Raw genomic sequence first — 11,164 nt, 5'->3', positions numbered from 1 at the left:
TATGTGAAGACTTATCGAAGTGTCTGAAATGTAACATTCCAACTTCCCCCTTAGTGTGTTTGTTGGGCAGCTTAGATAATGTCACTTCAGAAAAGAATATCGCCCATATGGTTTTCACTGCCCTATGCATAGCCAAGAAAACAGTCCTAATGAACTGGAAAAATAAAAATAATCTTAATTCTAACCAATATAGAAATTATCTATTAGATTACATTAGTCTTGATACACCCTCTGCCACCACATCAGATTAATTGCTCTGGGCTCCTTTGATCAGCTCCATCACCTAGTGGGGGTGGGGGGTCATAGTTTGGTCCCGCCTTCACTGTTGTGATTGGTGTGGGGGTAGGGACAGGCTTAGGGCGTCGGGGGGTTCCCTGGAGGCATCTTCCTTGGGGGGCTCAACCCGGGGTAGCGGTCATGTCCGGTTAGGGGCTCTGTTGGCTCTCAGGTGACTGTTTCCTCGCGGCTGCGTGCAGCGGGGCTAGGGGAGGGTCTGTGCTGACGGACGTGGGTTACTGACCTGGTAGCCTGGCTGCCCCTGGGTGGGTCCGGGATGGGCGTGAGGTTCTGGGGGCGCTCCGTCTCTGGGCTGGGGCCCGAGCCGGGCCTCGGGGGCTTGGGTCCTGGTTGGTGTGTTGCCGGGGTTGTGGGCGGGTGGGTGCATGGGGGCCCACCCCTGGAGCAGGGTGCCGCCGGTGCATCGAGCCACCTGGGGGGCTCTTCAACTGGTGGGGGAGATTGTCACATCTTGCAGGAGCTTTCCTCTCCTCGGGAGCTCTCTCTGCAGGAGGGGGAGATACAGGAGAGGTGGAGGAAGATCTCAGCCTGGGTGTTTATTGTCTTACGTAGTCTGGAAGATGAGTGGATGGTGGGATGGGTGCAGTTTTCTCTGTGGTGGGGTTGGGTGGACTGTCCCGGGCTCTGTGGGGCCGGGAGGCGCTGCTGCACTGGGCCCCGGTCTGGATGGGCCTTGGCCCCCTTTCCCTGGCGGGTCGCGGAGTATGGGGGTGCCTACTGGGGTCAGCGGGGGAGCTGGCCCCAGGGAGGGGTCACCTGCCCCTCCCTTCCTTCCCTCCCCATCTCCAGCTGCCTCCCTCTTCCCGCTCCACCACAACCACCCACACATGCAGGACCTTGGAGTAGGGGTATGTCACCAGGGTGCAGAGGAGGCTACCCGACCCGTTTGTTCTATTGCTCTTGTTCTCTTCTGCTTGTTTTCTTTTTTCTTTCTCGGCGGGTGATCCAGGTGATTGATATATGCATTTTTTATTTGTTTTTTTTTTTTCTGCTCATTCTGTTGGTCTTTGTTTTTTGCCCTTCTCCCCCGTCCCTCTTCTCAGCTGTTTCTCTTTCCCTCTTTCTTTCTCCCCTTCTTTCCCCCGGTCGGGTCTGTCCCGTATTCAGTAGGTGAAGATGGAATGAACGGTGGAAGGTGGGCCGGGTGGACCATTGCGGCGGGGCTGGGATGGTCAGTTTGGTAGGGTGGATCTTTCTTTGCCTTTGGACGGCGGTTCTGATGGCAGGGGAGCCAAACGGGACAGGCAAAAAAAAAAAAAAAAAAAAAAGATTTATAGCTGAATTTTAAAAAAAAACAAAAAAAAAAAGAGAAGAAAAAAAAAGATGAAAGAATTTAGACAGTTTGTAACTCTCAGTGATGGCGCAGAGTTCCTTTGACTTAGGGGATGTGCAGCGGAGTTTGGACCTGGAAACGGCTAATGACGTCAGACTTAAAGACCAGATAGCATCTCTATTGCTTAATACATAATCGTGTTGTGAATATTCATCCTTAATCTGTATAAATGCATATGGTTCAGAAAAATTATAGTAATTAGAAATGGTACATTTCAGGCTAGAATTGCAAAGGGGAACCTGTCAGCAGAGGAACGAAAGAGAAGGAACAGGGAGTGTCAAAAACAGAAGAAAAAAAAATAACAGCCAGCCTGAGTTGAAGAAAGAGTTTCTCATAAAGGGAAAGATGGAGAAATATATGGAACTCCAAAGTGTTCAAAATTAAATAAATAAATAGGTCAAGATGAAATAAATAACTATGTGAATAAATAAGACACAGATATGTAATGTGAGAATGATATTGTGAAATAATGGAACACATTTTGAAAACAATGCTCATTATTGTGAAATATATTACATTCTGCTATATAAATTTTCTTATTATTGTGAAATATTATTTCATGGTCATTATTTTTCACAATAACAGAGATTATTCCTGAGGCATTTTATTTATTTCCAGCCGTTTATATTCCAAAATGACCTTTTTTCAAAGTCAGTCTTTATTTCAAAATCCCGTTTTTCCCGATGGTCTATTTATTTCATAATGCGACTTTTCAGCAGAATGACTTTGTCTGTCAATCAAGAAAGACAGGGCGGAGCCAGTTGTGTGATTGGTTGCTCCTTTACTCAGACATAAGTAATAGCACATGAATTGTCGATTTAGGTTTAATGGTGCAATGCGTCTCCTATGCATCTGGCGGCAGTATGCAGCTCAAAATAAACTTAAGGCACCGACAAATGCAAAACACTGGGCGCGAATAACGTTACAGGTGTATCAATTCTTGTGAAGGGCATGGCTGCAGGAAACAAGTCCGTTTCTGAGTTACTCAGAGAACTTGCTAACCGCTTAGATTGAACGTCTTCACCTCAGTCTGCGTATTGCAGCAGTGTACTGGAGATGAAGTGGTCCCTGGTCCAAGTTCTCATCACAACCGCACAGTGTTAACGTTAGCAAATGCTAACGCTATCACAGCTAGCTCCACTCCACGAAACGCTGTTCAGGGTAAGTAACGATATGTTATTATTGCTTGGTTAGTCTGTCTGTCTGGCAAAAATGAGCTTTTTAATCAGTTTAGTCACAGATTTTTTTTAATACTGTTTTTTATCATAGCAAAGAATTCTATAAATTAGGTAAGAGAAAATAATTGTCTTCTGGGTATTACTGTATTACTATTTACATTGTTGTAGGTAATAGTTATTCATGACTGTTTTAAAGTGGCTTATCTTCTGTGCTAATATGGAAGACAAGTAATCTATGTGAAAGAAAAGAAAGCAATTTTAGTTCAACGTAGTGATTTTGTAAGTGGGTATAATTTGAAAATGCTTTTACTAGTACAGTGGATGTTCTTTAAATATTTAACATTTAAAGTGTGTGTCACTTTACAGACTCCAACTTCAGTTTTGGTTTGGTCTCACCGTTGTAGGTCATAACACAAACAAGTCGTCAAGTCAAGCAGCTGAGGAAAGGGCTTAAGGAAACCATGGTATGGCCGCTTCTGACAGAAAGATCAGACATCATTCCTCCTTTCTTACCAAGGGAATCAGAGACTGCTCCCTGTTGTGAGGTAAGGTCAGGTCACATCTTTTAACATCTGAATAGTAAAGCTATTTGGTTAATTTATGAAGGATGAACATTAATTGTTGACACAAAACACCAATATACTGTTTTGTATGCGTGTGTTAGTTGAACAGCTGGGTTACATTTAATAAAAATACACCTAATGTTGCTGACGCTCTTAAGACTACAAGATAAGTAAAGCTATAAAATGACTGTGGCCTGCCACAGAAGATGAAGATGAGGAAGAAGAGGAATGCTCTCGAGGATAAATGCAGAGTGGCAGGTTACCTTCGGTCCTTCATTGAAAATGGTAAGTCTGCTGCGATAGGTATTTTGCCATTGGTTTTCTCTGATTATACTTTGGTAAATTACATACAGTCCAGTGATCTTGGGTCATTAACAAAGTACACTATAGTAGAGCTGGGCGATATGAGATTTTTTCATATCACGATATTTATTTTTATTTATTTTTTTATAAAAAGGACAAGAGCGGTGAGGTCTATCGCAATAGTTTAATTTTTCTATTGAGAAAAAGTTATTTCGCAATACATATCGTTATCGTTCTATCGCCCAGCTCTACGCTATAGTATAATTTTGTTTTGTTATTTGCTCCATGCAATACATAAGAGTGGTGGCATTATCAGTTGCACTAGAATTGTATGTAGACTACTTTTAGCTTTGTTAACATAAAAATATCTATAAAAGCTACAACAGCAATTTGAGTGGGGCAAAAATGTCTGGTGCCCTGTATGTAAGTGGTCATCTTTATGGTATTTCTCCATAAAAGATTCAAAATAATGAATATAGGATGTCATTATAGTTTAAAACAATCTTCTGTTGCAGCGTCTTGTGCACAACAAAAAGCCCTCATCAAGTTTTGGACAGGATGGGAAGTCTTGCCGAGAAATGACTGTGGAAGTGGTCAACAGCAATCTTCCAAAGTCTTCCACCGGTTTTGAAGTACTACGTCTTCCTGCACACTACTGTACCTATGAGTCATTTCTAATGGACATTCAGGTGTGTCTCAACTCTACTGACTCAGGTTTTGGTCTGGTTTACGATTGATTCCATAACCACATGGTAAAATTAGACCATTTCTTCTTTCTTGCATCACATTACTGTACTCGGTGTTCAAAGAAACGGACAATCTAGTGAGTTCTAGTTCTTTTTAATACACTTGACAGTGAAAAATACAGAGTACAGGTGTGCATTTATGGCTTTTTTAATATAAACTGATGAAGAGTTCAGATATCAAAATCAGTTGTTCACTGTACATTATAAATTACACAATATGTTTTGTTTATACTCGCTACTGATACAAAAAAAATTTCTAGAAAAAATTATTTGAATTAAGATGTTACACTACTCTACTGTGTTCATTGTATTAAATCTGCTCAGAGTTGACATGTACTGTATATCCAACCAAGAAATGAATATCATTAAAGTGACAGCTGTATAAAACAAATCCTGTTTTATAGCCACTCACTGTTTTGTTGAAAATGAAATTGGTTATGCTGTTTTGAGTCAGTATTAGCTACAAAGCTGTAGAAATTTAAAAAAAAAAAAAAAAAATCCTCCTGACATAGAAACTGATTAAATGTAATAATGTCTTTCTACAAGTGATTTTGAAGTATTGGTAGCACAGCAGGGTCTTGTTCATTCAGTGCATCTGGGAGCTGAATCTCAGGAATGGTGATCTCATTTGATGGGCAGCGATTATGTTGTCCTGTCCAGTCCACACCATAATCCTCATCAACCTGAAAGAGCATGCACATGTTTTAAATCTAAACTGAAGAGGTGTTTCCTGCAGCTGTTCCTAGATGGACTTATTGAGTCTGCCAGGGCCTATGTGAGTTGCTTAGGCATTGGCTACCAACTAATTATTCATTCACCCATTCTAGGTCAGGATTGGTTCTCTTCAGGTATAACAAATTTAACTTTGTTTAAAGTATTGCCATCTATACCTGACAGGTGGGATAAAAGAGAATGGCTTGGGAGGCGCACAGCAAATCTCAAGTTTTCCAATTAATGCTGAAAGAACCAAGGATGTAAATGTATTCTTGTTTTAGCTTTACCGAAGACACCAGAGAAAGTATATCTATAATGCTGCTGAAATAGACAAAACCATTTCAATAAACTCGCTATTTAACATCAACCTTGTTATGTGTTATCAGAGAACAATCAACTGCAAACAGCAATGAAACATTCAACTATGTACTATTTAAAGCACTAATGACCCTGCTGTCTAACAAGATGTGATAAGTAAGTAGACTGTGGAAAGCTGGTGGGTCTACTCTCTGTGTAAAAGGTTCCTACAGGCTCCACTGACCCCAGTCTCCGAGTTAACACACTAACAGCTAACACTGCTAAACGTGTCTCAACGCCGAGATGGCGCCGATAGCTTTAGCCGTAGCTGCCCCACTTAGTTTAGACAGTAACAAAAAAAAGTAAGCGATAATAATTCATTGTCAAACGTCATAATTAAGGTCAACACCTAAACAATGCTGTGTACAGAATCACACAGGTGCTCAATTACAGCATAAACTTACCTTAGACCATCCTCCGTCATTTTCCTCCTAATTGTGCTCGGAGACACAGAAAATGTATCGGCAATTACCCCGACGGTTATCCCGGACAGCACTAAAGTCCTGAGTGCTGCACTGGGATTTCTAGACGTGGACGGCCAACATTTGAAGACTGTTCTTCCTCGGCGTATTCCAAACGAACACGGTGCTGAATTGATCTTAAACCTTTGACAATGCTGTCATCGATGCGAACATCTTGAAGAGCAATTATCATCCCAAGCATTTCAGAAACATCTAAATGACTCAAAACAGTATCTACAGGTAAATGATCCCTCTCTATCTGATTTGCTTAAATGAGCAGAACTGGCTGAAGTTCACACCAGTCCGCCATCCTCCGTGACTTTTGACCTAGCACGCTGTTGCTAGCTGCAGTAGCCGTCCGCGGAGCCGGTATCCAGGAAAACTAGTCGATGGTAAACGATAAGCCAATAGGTGCAAAGGTCCAGCCCACTTACATTGATTGACAGACAAAGTCATTCTGCTGAAAAGTCGCATTATGAAATAAATAGACCATCGGGAAAAACGGGATTTTGAAATAAAGACTGACTTTGAAAAAAGGTCATTTTGGACTAAAAACGGCTGGAAATAAATAAAATGCCTCAGGAATAATCTCTGTTATTGTGAAAAATAATGACCATGAAATAATATTTCACAATAATAAGTAAATTTATATAGCAGAATGCAATATATTTCACAATAATGAGCATTTTTTTCAAAATGTGTTCCATTATTTCACAATATCATTCTCACATTACATATCTGTGTCTTATTTATTCACATAGTTATTTATTTCATCTTGACCTATTTATTTATTTAATTTTGAACGCTTTGGAGTTCCATAGAAATAGAGTGAAAAAGGGAAAAATAAAGAACATCAGTGAACTGAAAGAAAGAGAAAAAAGGCAAAAGAGAAGGTTTTGGAAACAAGCACAGAGAGACTCGAGAGAACGAAGGAAAAAAGGAGAGAAAGTACAGCGGGGTCTAAACACACAACCACAGAGTAATTTAGACATTAATTCTGAGTAATCAAGGAGTAGTAGGCAGCTACTTGCTGGTGAACTATTAAGATGTAGAACTTGACATGTGCAAAAACAGAATTGTTATGATGTGTCTTGTGATATTACAAAGGTTGTTAAACTTTAATGGTCATTTTGAAAGAAATATCTTGTTTTCTACTAGTGTGTCACCACCGTTGGATTTGTGTCACCACTGACAACACCGTGTCAACTCCATAATATGGATTCTCGTGTTTATTTTTTTCTTTTGAAGAACCATATATTATATATGAATTACAATACTCCAGCCTCGAAGTAAAAAAAAAAAAAAGAAGTTTGAACTAGATTTTAAGCATCATTGTGAGACAGAATGTAATTTGAGAGATATTGGATAAATGCAAAAAAGCAGCCCTACATATTTATTTAATATGCACATTGAAGAACATACCCTGGTCAAAAATGGCTCCATGACTCTTCACAGTGTTAGCTGGAGGCCAGGGTGATGCATCTGGTTCAATACAATATTTCAAAATTTTTGGAACTGAAGATGGTAACAAAATGGAATTTCAAAAAAAAAAAAATAGAAAAAAAAGAAAATTTGTACAGCTCAGAAAAATAGAAGTTTTTAGCTAGATGAAAGTTAAAGTTGTCATTTCTAGACCTCAAATATATGATGATATCATAAGATAAGTCCAGAGTTCTAACCACGAAAAAGCTCAAGTACAAGTCTTCTGCTGAAGCTGCAGACATTTTCATTTTAATGTCAAGTGGTGAGAATTCAAATGTGGTACTGTTAATTTCGGTTCTTTTGATTCTTAGGGCCAAGAAAACACGTCTCAAAAGTGGTCTTTTTACTTTAAAATGATCTGGATATGGAGACTGAGCACACACAGAAACGCCTGCTCACATCAGCCAGTCTCAAGCAGAAAACAGGAAGCCAGGTTATTTATGTACCTCTTGACGTCACATACACTAAGTCTCGATCAAACACTCTGCTTAGTTTCACTCTCTGCCTGCAAAAGCATGCACTGCAAAAGCACGCACTGCAAAAGCATGTAATTTCCTGTCAGCCTGCAACCTAGTTTTACACTGAAGTCTGGGCCTTTCTTATATAAACCAATAATAATCAGCATATAGGCATTTAAGATTATAAATTTAAACCTCAACAGTACAAAGAGAATGGAGAGCTTCATAATGACAGAACCACCTTTGGGAGGCCAGGTTAGACAACTGCTTGAGACTGTTGGTTCGATAGGTTCAGGTGGGGCCAGTGGACCTGCAAAGTAGATGAAAAACATTGACAGAGCTTACTATCAAGTGACCCTGTGGTGCATTGTCTAAAACAAATATGGTTTTCACAAAGATGGAGCTTCTTACCTTACATCAAGTTCTACAAACGCAGTGCCAGGTGGCACAACCTGGCCTGAAAACGCACTTTCCAAACTACAGGACTGCTTCACACGGACAGACCGAGATATATTTGAACACCAGGACCTAGGAACATTCACAGGATCAGTTCTGGACTATATCAAGTTCTAGTATGCGACTAGAAATGTGACTGTGGATAAAAACATTTGGTCATCCAAATCCAAAAGCCCCTTCTCAAAGCCCACGATGCTGCCTTCAGGTCAGGCGACAGAGCTCTGTACAGGGCTGCTCGAGCTGATCTGAAAGGAGAATTAAAAAAGCCAAAGACATACCATAAAAGAAGCAGTTCCATTTGTCCAGCAACAACACAGGTAGGGCATACAAGACATCATAAACCACAGACACTGTGCTGTGAAAACAGAAAACCCGAGTGTGCCGCTGGCAGAGGAGATCAATTGCTTCATTGATTCTGTTTCTTCGGCAGTTCTGAAGTTGGCAGCATGGTGTTCAGAGAGCAACCTGGCACTGAACACCAAGAAAATCAAAGAGATCACTTTCAACTTCAGGAGGCACAGCAATGACTTAGCCTCCCTATACATCAATGGTGAGTGTGTGGAGGGAGTCCACACTTTCCAGTTTCTCGGCGTCCTCATCTCCACTGAAATTACCCGGACAAACAACATCACAGCGGTCGTCAAGAAGGCCCAGCAGCTGCTGCACTTTCTGAGGGTCTCCAGGAAGTACAAACTGGACTCCGACCTGCTGCAGACCTTCAACCGCTCCTCTGTTGAGAGCCTGCTGACATACTGCATCACAGTAAGGTACAGCAGCTGCAAGGTAGCACAGAGGATCATCGGCTGCCCTCTCCCCTCCCTGATGGACATTTATTCCTCCCACTGCCTCAACAGGGCAACAAACATTATCAAAGACAGCTCCCACCCTGGCTTTAACATATTTAACCTGCTTCCCTCAGGGAAATGCTACAGGTGCATCAGCACAAAGACAGACAGACTCCAAAATAGTTTCTTCCCAAAAGCCATGACCACCCTGAACTCACACATGCACTAACAACACAGCTCCACCCCCCAAACCAAGGACTTCCCTCTAGACACAGACTACACAACTACCATCAGCACTGTGCAATATTTAATTTACATGCAATAACTGACTCTCTCTTTTTATAACACTTTTTTTTAAATTTTTATACATTTGATACATTTGAATACTGTTCATATGTATATTGTGCTGCAGAACTGTGCACCTCACCTCCCTTTCTTTTCCCACATGTCTGCACAGAGTAAGAGATGCTCTGTATCTCACTGTACTTGTGCATAGTGACAATAAAAGGTTACTATTCTATCCAAGGTTTCTCAAGGTGAAGATCAAAGTCTGCCAGATTTCATTTTGCTAAGTTTTCCCTTTTAGACCATGGTAAAATTTGTATATTGTATTTACTTGATTTAAAAGTCTTGATGACAGTTTGATTATAATCTGGCAGAACATTTGGACTGCTAGAAACGGACTTAGTTTTAAAATGTAATTTAAATAAATCATTTCATCTTATCATGATAACAGGCCTTAGGATTAAAATGAGATACTGCTGACTATAATTGGAAATCCATCTATTCACTTCAGCTTATCCTTATCAGGGTCACAGAAGGGCTGGGGCCTATCCCTGCTATTATAGGAAAGGTCACCAATCTGATGCAAGGCAATTTAAAATCCCCAGTTACTAGAAGAGGACCCACACAAACACAGAGAAAGCATGCATGGTTGATGCAGATAGGCCCCGGCCTGGTGGTGGGATTGAACTCAGGACCTTTTTGTTGTGAGGCAAAAGTGCTTATACAGTAGATCTGATGTACTCATGGGACAGAGCTTTTGTCCAGGACTGTAAGCACAGCACAACAAACAAGCAATCGGAAACAGGAGAAGACATTAGCATGGACAGTGAATTGGATCCTCCCCCCCTAATATTGTTTTCCAAAGATCTCCAAATTTGATCAGGTTTCCTGGATGGACCTATGCTAGCTAGACATTTAAAGTCTCCTTACGCTGTCAAAAATTAAGCAAAATAAAAAATTTCTGAATAAATAAAATTTAAAAACATTTGTATCTTTCGACTGGGTGAGCAGTACTCAACCCCACCAAAATCACCCATTCACTCAAAACTTTTGTCGGGATTTGTGACCAAGTTAGTAATGATTAAAAGTTCAGAGCACCTTTGTGCTAAATATCTGTGACTCTCTCAACTTGGTTTTTTTCTAATCTCCTTGGTCATAATTCAATGTCGTTTCAATATGAGCCAATTTTTTGGGGAGGTGGGCATGACTTGGAAGCCTATCCAAGGTTTAAATGGTCATTTTTCATATGCTGGACCTTCAAACAATTTCTCTGCTGTTTTTATTACATATCCTTGAATTCTGGAAGCCTTCTACCATAATTTACTACTCAAAGCCACAACGTCTTCACAAAACTGAGGTTTTTTGCAGGAAACAGAAAGTCACAGTGGTTATAATTTGTGATGTGTGTATAAAAATAGAGTATTGTCTCAAATTGTCTTCCAGCAGCTGAAGTGGAGGTGCCAAGAAGGCATGTAGGGTATAAAAGTCATTAGACTCAAGACAGAGTACATGTGGGTGAATGAGAGGGGGGCAGGGTGAAACATGAAGCCGAAAGGAGTAAAGTTAGTCAAGAGGGAGAGTTTAAATAAGAGTGTGAAAGCAAAGTTTTACTGCGTGACTTCCAGTGTTGGGAAGGTTACTTTTAAAATGTATTCCATTACAGAATACATGCCCCAAAATGTATTCTGTAACGTATTCCGTTACGTTACTCAATGACAGTAACGTATTCTGAATATTTTGGATTAC

The 11,164-nt window shown here is 40.6% G+C and overlaps 2 long non-coding RNA genes across 4 annotated transcripts; one reads left to right on the top strand and one right to left on the bottom strand.

Moving 5' to 3' along the window:
* Window positions 1–1,875: 1,875 nt before the first annotated feature.
* Window positions 1,876–4,811, top strand: LOC145422408 (uncharacterized). 3 transcript variants are annotated; one of them, XR_013903693.1, is made up of 3 exons: window positions 1,876–2,791; window positions 3,175–3,353; window positions 3,575–4,811. It is a non-coding gene; the product is annotated as an uncharacterized LOC145422408 (long non-coding RNA). The 3 variants fall into 3 exon arrangements; XR_013903692.1 differs by having other exon boundaries at window positions 1,904–2,791; window positions 3,213–3,353; window positions 3,530–4,811; XR_013903691.1 differs by having other exon boundaries at window positions 2,023–2,791; window positions 3,213–3,353.
* LOC145422409 (uncharacterized) lies at window positions 4,499–8,909 on the bottom strand. Its single transcript, XR_013903694.1, has 2 exons — window positions 5,896–8,909; window positions 4,499–5,103 (listed from the first exon to the last, which is right to left on the bottom strand). It is a non-coding gene; the product is annotated as an uncharacterized LOC145422409 (long non-coding RNA).
* Between the last annotated feature and the right edge of the window lie 2,255 nt (window positions 8,910–11,164).

Source organism: Astatotilapia calliptera, chromosome 19 (assembly GCF_964374335.1).
Source record: "Astatotilapia calliptera chromosome 19, fAstCal68.1, whole genome shotgun sequence".
NCBI lineage: Eukaryota > Metazoa > Chordata > Actinopteri > Cichliformes > Cichlidae > Astatotilapia > Astatotilapia calliptera.
Note: the sequence above shows the minus strand (reverse complement) of the source record. Positions and strands in the feature narration are given on the sequence as shown.